Below are 9,309 nucleotides of genomic sequence, written 5' to 3' on the forward strand. Positions count from 1 at the left end.
CTAATATCTTAATATATTTCATTGTGGAATTAGTTTGCGACGAAATTCCATCGTTAATCCGTCGCAAAATATTTTCCAAGTCTTTTCTAGCTTGTTTATGGCGACAAAATTATTCATTGCAAATCCGTCGCAACATTATACTTTATATGTTAATTTTAGCTACAAAAACATATCCATCGCAAATCCTTTTTTAAAATCTTTTCTTTGATTTTTCGATACACCTAGTTCAAGCATATTACATAAAATTATTAAATATTCTAAAAAATAACTAAAATTCATATAAATTAATATTCTACAAGATCCAAAATAAGTAGTCGTTTGGCCATAAAAATTATTCACTTTTTTCCGGAAATTTTTTTCACTTTTTTTACTTTTAGGCGTTTGGCCATAAATATTTGGAATACAACTCCGGAGTTGTATTCCGGAATACCAAAAACAAGAAAAACTTGTTTTTCAAAAAATTTTCACTTTTTTACACTACATTTCACCAAAAAATACAATTTCAAAAACTTTGGCCAAACACAACTCCAACTCCAACTTCAAAAATTTCAAAAAAAGTGAATTTGTTTTTGGTATTTATGACCAAACGGCACCTAAGTAACATTATGCATTTAATAATTATATAGTTGAGTTTGATACATCTGAAACACCAACAATAACGTCCAAGCAAATAAAAACTAACTAATTCGTGATTGAAGGCTGATGATCATCAATCATTTGAATAGACATACAAATGTGTCTCACTTGGCGTTGGATATCGACCCTTTTCAACAACCTATACACATTTCTCACTTGGTGTTGAAACTCGAACCTTTTCAACAACCTATACACAAAAAATTGTCAAGTGTGAATATTGTAGCTACACTATGAAGAAATCTTGAATAGTTTAGCCTTCCTGCCCTTTCTATGCATAATAACATATATAAATAGAGGCCAAATTCTATTGCATATAGGTGATTAATCCAACAATTATCAATAGTAGTGTAGCAAGTAACAACTTCTGATTTTTGTTTCAGATTTTAAGAAAATGAATAGTACCCACACATTTCTTTAAACAAAGTATTATAGTGATGGCAGTGAAAAAAAGGAACAGAATTCGCTTCAGTAAAAATTACTAATTCTCAGTTGCAATAGCAATTTCATACACCTCCTATAGCAAAAAACTATTTCTAGTTGCAACATACTACTTACTCAATGAAGGAAAAATAAGTGAATGAAAGGACATCACAGAGCTGAAATGCAATATATAAGGAATAAAACTCAAGAATATTAGTTTCAATTGTTTATGTGGAGCTCTTAACCAAAACCGAGAAGCCCATTCAAACCAATATAAATAATCTGAAAAATATCTTCTTTTTATACAGAGAATCTGAAAGATACTTATCTAAACATTAGTTAAGAGTTCACTGTGTATTAAAGCAAAAACTTCAAAGATATTATGCTAACACAGTTTCAGATTGATAAAAATAACAGAGTTCATATTGTTCAGAAATGACTTAAAAATAATACTTTCAGGCATAAAGTAACAGGATCATCTAATATAATCATTTTGAAACCCAAGTTAGTTATTACAATGAATTACTAATACATAAAAGTGGCAGCTGATGGGACGAAAACAGGAGTAGTTTAGGAATTTTAATTAATTCTACTATGACTTCTTAGTGTTAATGAGCTTCCTTAATTTGTGGCAGAATGCAATTATCAATATAAGAGCTCTTAGTTTGGTATATGAGGAGACTACTAAAATAATAAAAAAAATAGAGTATGCACCTGATGATTAGATATGGTGTTTTACTGCTCTTTGGTCTTGCATTATCCACCAGAGTTATCTTCTTTTTGCAGTTTGGGTTTTCTTTAAATTTGGACCAAAACCTTCTGTAAAATTTTCAATGTGAAAGAATACTAACTATGTGGAATTTATACAAGTAATAATGTACTATAGTGTTTTCCTGGTTTTTCAAATTTCCTGAAATCCAAGCATGTAAAGCTTAAAGCTTACATTGCTCTTGCACTTCATGTCGTTTGAAAAATCAAAACTGTCTATTACAGGACTATAAGACAGCTGTGCATGCACTCCTCTTTAATTCCTTTTTATATTTTAATGGAAGAGAAGAATAGAACAAGCTTAGCATGAATTTGACAGTTTTTTTATACCTGATATATTCAATGGGGTTAAACCTCACCTTAAGAGAAACCTATCGATTTTACTAAGGACCTCAATCATCTCATATTAGCGTATTATTTAGTGTGTACAAGACAAACTCCATAGATCAATTTTGACCCATTGAACCAAACTAACAGCAGGGCAAAGACATTGCGAATAGCAGAATCTAGATTCATGCTAGGCATAAAAAATTAGAGACGGATATAGTGATTGCAGTAGGCAAGGTTTAAATTGGTCATACGTGTCTATATGAGTGAGTAAATAGAACTTTGAACCTACTGGAAAGCTTCAACAGCCAAAAAGTCTAACATGGTGATGCATTTATTTGTTCTCTTATTCTATATTAACTTCAGAACACTTCGAACCATTCAAACCATTCAGAACTTAAACAAATAGAAACATAGTATTAATTGAATAATCCCAATGATTTTTTTTCCAGAGAAATAAGTTTAAAAAGATAACCTTTGTGTAACCTTTGCTTAGAAGTTAAGTCTTTTTAGCTAATATTAGTTACAAAGGGATCTATTCATACTCAAGAGAGCCTCTATAAGATTGGACAACTTAGTTCCAATCCAGGAGTTGCCTTTCACCAAAGAGCATTACAATCAAGTGTCATTTAATTATACAATATTGACAAAGGAATGTTTTTAAAGAGAACAGGACCTTACTTCAATAGCATAAGAGGCGGCCAACTAATCTATGTCATTATCAACATTCCTTTCCCGATTTGAGCCAAGTCCTTGAATTTCAACCTTTACTATCACTGCTAATTTCGCAATAACATCAAACAATTCAACAACTGTCACAAGAATGTTCCTCAATAAATCACGTAGAAGTTAAAAAAGATCTCATACAGAAAATAAATCACAAGGAAGCAGGATTTCCTGACATACAACAACCTATCAAGTTTGCTTCAATTACCAAATTAAAAAAGATATCATTGGGAAAATATCTACTCATTCTGAAAAACTATAGCAATATCTAATTTTTTATCAAGAGAAAAAGTTATAGATAAATAGCAGTCATTCTGCAATTTACAAGCAAATGGAGTAAACCATTACCAAAAGACCACTCTTGGAGACAATGTCTCTTTTCCTCAAACACATTGTTGGAATCAGAGTTATTCCCTTGTCACTACTATTTTTATTCTAAATGGCAACTTCCAGGGAAGAAAGAAGCAAAACTACGCAGAACTCTAAATCCAAATACAAATGGAAAAATCCACATACAACCGAATAATAAGCCGGTTGTATCAAAATAAAAAACAACAAATTCAAAACCTGTCCCGTAGGTCAAAATTGCAAAACCCCAGTCTAAATATTTCTAGATCTCCAACAAAGGTAACACAATTGACACACAAAAGTAATAAAATAGAGGATAAACTAACTTTTGAACTATGTAATGCCTCGAATACACCCAAGATTCAGTTTGAAAGTTGGTTATTCAAAATCCCAAAATCACCAAAGTTGATAATAGTTTGTTGATAAAATAGGACTACTACAAAACTAGGGGTGACAATTTTGGCCCAGGCCCAATTGACCCGCCCAACCCGCCCAGATTTTCATGGGTTTGGGTATGATATACAATTATGATAGGCTAAGTTTGGGCTAGCCCAACTTAACCCATTTGTCCAAGATAGCCCAAAGTAGTCCATTACTTTAGCCCAAATTGACTCATTCATTATTGGGAAAATGACATAAACTATTTACTTAAGACTCTTTATTACAAAACATAACGATATTTTTTCTTATTTACAAAAAATAACACTACAAAATATAAGAATCTTCATTTTTCATTTTTTTAAAAAAAATATTTCTTTATTTTTTTAAAAAAAATGAAAATTAATTTTTTATATTTTATTTTAAAAATATATATATTTTTAAAAAAAAAAAAAAATTCTCAATGCTTAAAAAAATCAGTCAAAATTTTGTGTATGAAAAATTGAGGCTGCATTGTATCAAAATTTGAGTATAGCTTGAAAAAATAAATTTATAATTTGATTTTAAAAAATATTGATTTTTGATTTGTTTAAAAGTTATGAATATTGTAAAGAATTGAGTCAACTTGGACAAGTTGGATTACGACCCATTATTTAGCTCATCTTGACCCAGCTCATTCTGGCCCAAATACACTTTGGGCAGGGTTGGGCATTAGCCCAACTTCAGCCCAAATGGCCCATTTGTCACCCCTATAAAAAACCACTACAAGTATTGATCAAGAACCAAGAGGAGGAACAGGTAATTCCAAAGAAAACAAATAGATTTAAAGAGAAGAGAAAGCTATAGATGAAGCAAGCGAACCTGAAGTGGAATTTCACTTGCAGGTGACGTGAGATGAGAGACGTGAGAGGCGATAGAAACGAGAGCGCCGATATAGAAGAAAGACTAGGGTTTTGTTAAATGTTAAGTGTATCAACCAGTACCCAAAGAAAAATATTTTCATTTTAAAAAAAAAAAAAAAACTAGCGACGGAAATATTTCGTCGAGCTATTTTAAAGGTATTTTTAATAGTTTAAATATAGCTTGCGACGAATAATTCGTGGTTAAATCCATATTAAGTTTTCATTAATTTAACGACAGAACTTTTGCCGCTAATTCCGTAGCTACAAAGCAAGCGCCAATTTTAGCGACGGATTTTAATTTTCGTCGCTAATCCATCGCTATATTATACATCTACTTTTTATTTTCTAATTTTGTAGCGGATTTAAAATTCCGTAGCTAATCTGTTGCTATTTAGCGATGGAAAATGATTTGTCGCTAAAATCCATCGCCATATGCTTCTTCTTTTTTTGTAGTGGTTTTTAAGTCAATATTCATTTTCTTTCTTTCATATGATTCACCCATGGATTCTAATCACTTGTAATAACCCACACTAGTCTCAATCCATTCAACAAACACCATTAGAGGTCAAAGATCTTACCTTTATTGAGATTCACCCAAAAGTCCTCTTCAATTATTCTTCCTTTGGTTTTCAAGAATCTATAGATTTGAGTGATAATATAGTGTTAATGTAACACTCCATAAATTTGGATTTTGTGTGTTTGTGTTAAATAAGTATTAATGTGACATTTTAGACATGTGAAGTACAATCAGGATGAGTTTGGGTGAAAATAGTTGTTTTGAAATCAAGATGAATAGTGAGGTGCTTAAGATTCGATAGAATCGACTAAGTTTACGGTAGGTCTGCCTTCCATCCTAGTTTCATAAAAATCCGTTGAGAATTGAGAAAACTTAAAACGTGAAAGTTGTAGATCTTTGAAATAACTTTCCAACGATATATGGTGGAGGCCGAACGGAGCTCTGTACAAGAAGTTATGCGCGTTATGAAAACACTACGCAGAAGCTGACACGGGCCACCCGCGATGGGCCACGCGTCATGCGTGGGGGGGGGGGGGGGGGAGTGCGATGGCCATGCGTCGTGGGCCCAGTGTGGGAAATCATGCTCTTTGAACTTTGACCTGTAGTGGGGCCGCGATGGCCGTGCCTCATGGACCCATCGCGGGAAAGTTCGAGTTTCGGGTCAAAAAGTCAGATTTTCATGTTTTAACTCCTATTTAAGATTGAGGTTATTTCTCTAACATCCCTAATCACAAAAAATCATTCTAAGAGCAGAGAGAACAATTCCCAAGCCTCATGAACCCTCCAAGGTAAGTTCTATGATGATTCTAGGTAGAATTCAAGTCTCTAATACCCTTCTAACGTAATTAAACCCTTCTAATCCATAGAACGTTTGATTGAGACGTTATTATTGGACGTGGAAACCCTAGAATGCGAATTCAAAGGAGTTAAGCATTAAAAAGATAATTCTTTTCCTCTTCTAATCAATTGTAGTTGTGAATTGATGAATTCTTGAGAGATAAGTTAATGGGTTTTGATAAAGAGAATCATATGAACTATGGTAGGGTTTTGGTATTGTTGACTTAGGATTGTTAAAATGGGTGATGAAGAATGGTATTAATTATATCTAATTGGGATTGTAGACTCACCTAGAAGTAATAGAATGGGAATTGGGTGAAGAAATCACCATTAATGGAGGTTGCGGAGCTTTATGCCCACCAAGTGTTTGATGAAATGCCTAGATGGCCAAAACTTGAGTATTATTGCTAATATTGAATCACTTTGACTTGTATTGTTTTAGATTAAGGTTGGAAGGAGTTGACGAACGTTGTATTATTCTCAAAGGTTGGAATTAAGGTATGTGAGGCTAACTCTCTACGTTTGGGAATGTTAATGATTCTCCCTAGGCCACATTCTTTTACAACGTTATGAATTGCCTCAGAAATATAGTTAAGCTCAGTTTCTTGATAGTTGCAGAACTTCTATTCTCTAGTTTCGTAATTCGTTCATGAGTTTCATTCCGAACATTGTGAGCTCAGTACATAATCAGTATAGACTTGTGTTTGATACCCATGAGTCTTGGTCTAGAATACTCCGCATGTTTATAAACTAGTTAAAGCTTCAATTCTCATAATCAGTTTATGAATACATGTCTCGGTGAATCATTGCTCAGTATGTCAGTGTTGTGCCTTTCAACATGATTCTCAGTTTTTTGATGTAAATTGTTTTAATGTTGAAAACCTGTATTTTGGGCCTGAGGCCACAGTTATGTATACGCATACTTGGGCCCCAGGCTGTCACAGATTTATGCACATATAATGGGCCTGAGGCCACAGATTATGTTTTCAGTTAAATAGGTGATTCTCCATTCAGAACAGGAAGTATTCATATTTTACTTCTTTTGTTCATTTCAGTTATCATTTATCAGTTCAATTTCAGTTTCAGTACTTATAATTCTTTCTTTCAGTTGCTTTACATACAAGTGCAATTCAAATGTACTAATGTCTCTTTTGCTCGGGGCTTGCATCTCGCGATGCAGGTAATGATTCACAGGATTACTAATCTGCTCACTAGGATTTCCAGTATCAGCTGATTGGTGAGCCCCAGTGTTTTCGGGGTATTATCATTATTTTACAGTCTTTCAGTATTTATAGACAGTCAGGTATGCCGGGGGCCTTGTCCGGGAAATAATCAATGTTTTCAGTACTTCAGTAGAGTCTTTATAGACCTGAATTATAGTTAGACAAAGTCTAGGCTTTTCATGTTAAGCCATGTTGGCCACAATTTATGCTTTAGACTTATATTAGTGTTTTTGAGTTTTGATTTATATCATTCAGACTTTCAGTGTATCAGTATGTGTTAGTTATTTTGCGCATTCAGTATGTTATGATATCACATGTTGATTCAGCCAGCCAGTTGGTTCACTCAGTCACATGCAGTCAGACACCGGGTGTCGTGTTACGTCCAGGCCCAGGTTCGGGACGTGACAGTTAATCGTTGTTACTTTGATGTAGTTTAATCATACGATGGTTAGGAACTCACCTTGTAAGTTTGGAGAAGCCCTAGGTTGTTTTCTCCTCAAAAAGTCGTCCAAAAAGAAGTGGGTTTGAAAATTCCAAGAAAATCTCGTTTTTATACAATTTCCGTTGCGTTGCAGATGCTAAGATGCATATACGGGGGCATTAGAAGTTTGCGGCCACATTCTGACCACGTACGTGTTGCTACCAAACACACACGCAAGTATACGCGGGCGTACAAGTAATATAGGATTTCAAAGTCCAGATATCCTACCCACAGAGACTTAGCTTTTATATTGTTCACCTAATTCAAATTTCGTTGTAACTATTCAAGAAGGTGACAATTAAAGTGTTTGTTGTGACTAAACTATAACTGAAAGTAAGCAATTGAGTATGAGTGTTTTTGTGACTGAGAAACTTGTGACGAAGACTGTAAGGTTTATCAGATGAGAGAAAGTTCCAGGGTCATGGCTTTCAACAATCTAGTTGATCTTTTGACAATTCTACTTATCTTATTCCCTGGGTTACTAGTTGACGGGTTAATTGTAACTTTATGATATTCTCTCGAACTACTCACAAGCCCGTAGATGCTCTATAATGCCTATATCTCTATGGTCGTCAGAGGTAACAAGAACACATTTATTTATCCGTATTAAACTAAGTTGGGCTAAAGGGTATATCTCTATCCTCAGTAGCGAAATGATAATATCGAACAAACTCTATTTATTCTTATTATGTACATGAATTCCCTCTCTCAAGTCCAATTCCCGGACCACAGATAGTGTCTAACTATTGGCCAAGAAGAAAATAAAATAAACCTAGAGAGAGAAAGTAGAACGACGGCTTACAATTCTTAGAAAATCCCAGCACACCGTTTACAATTAATGAAAATGTTTATTTATAGTCTAGGTTAAAAGCTAAAATAAGTTGACCTAATCCCGATCGAAACGGGAAAACTGCGCGTAACTCCGCTTTCGCGGAAGGATCGCCTGATCATCCATGCGCTTTTCTTCCGCAAAGCGGAAGGATAGCCTGATTGTGCACTTTGGTCAGAAACTTGTTTTGCTTACTTTCTCCACGCGATGCAGTTGAAAAGTCTGACTGCACACATTAGTCAGAGTTTGATTCCTCACGCTCTTGTCCCGCGATGCGGATGAAAAGTGGGGTCTTCAGTTCTTCATTCCTTTCTCTACTTTTTGCACACTTCCCACGTCGCCACGTTCACATGCAAAAGCTTCCCATAGTCGATCAAAGTTGCTCGATTTTCCTCCAAATGGCTTCGTCAAACCTAATCACACAAACATAACAACATAAGCGCGGATACACGATTGCATCATCAAGAAAGCAAGTAAAGTACTAAGATTTAGAGGGAAAGCGACACGAAACCTAGATATTTGTGCCAAATATCAATACACATTCCAGTAACATTCGAAAATCAGCTTGAAACGCGAAGTGGACTTGCGGGGTCGCATTCGGAGTTATCAGCCGCATTCCGGCCGCCGTTCCAAACAGGCTTCAGTAAATCATACATAACTTTTTGCTCATAGCTCCGCCTTATATTGTTGAAGAGATATTTCAAAGGGCTACAAGTTTCATGCTTTAAGTTTTCTAAAGTTCCCAACGGATTTTCACGTATACTTGAAGGAAGTCAGACCTATCGTAAACTTAGTCGATTCTGTCGAATCTTACGCACCTTACTATTCGTCTTGATCTTCAAACAACCATTTCCACCATAATTCATCCCGATAGGATTTCATATGGATAAAATGTCACATTAGGATTCATCTAACAC

The 9,309-nt window shown here is 34.6% G+C and overlaps 1 long non-coding RNA gene across 3 annotated transcripts; it reads right to left on the reverse strand.

Moving 5' to 3' along the window:
- Positions 1 to 554: 554 nt before the first annotated feature.
- Positions 555 to 4,804, reverse strand: LOC132633947 (uncharacterized). Of its 3 annotated transcripts, none has more exons than XR_009579960.1 (3): positions 4,465 to 4,804; positions 2,833 to 2,963; positions 555 to 823 (listed from the first exon to the last, which is right to left on the reverse strand). It is a non-coding gene; the product is annotated as an uncharacterized LOC132633947 (long non-coding RNA). The 3 variants fall into 3 exon arrangements; XR_009579959.1 differs by having other exon boundaries at positions 2,833 to 2,927; positions 4,465 to 4,794; XR_009579958.1 differs by lacking the exon at positions 4,465 to 4,804 and adding an exon at positions 3,552 to 3,718 and having other exon boundaries at positions 2,833 to 2,927.
- Positions 4,805 to 9,309: the final 4,505 nt, after the last annotated feature.

This window comes from Lycium barbarum, chromosome 3 (assembly GCF_019175385.1).
Source record: "Lycium barbarum isolate Lr01 chromosome 3, ASM1917538v2, whole genome shotgun sequence".
In the NCBI taxonomy this organism is placed as follows: Eukaryota; Viridiplantae; Streptophyta; class Magnoliopsida; order Solanales; family Solanaceae; genus Lycium; species Lycium barbarum.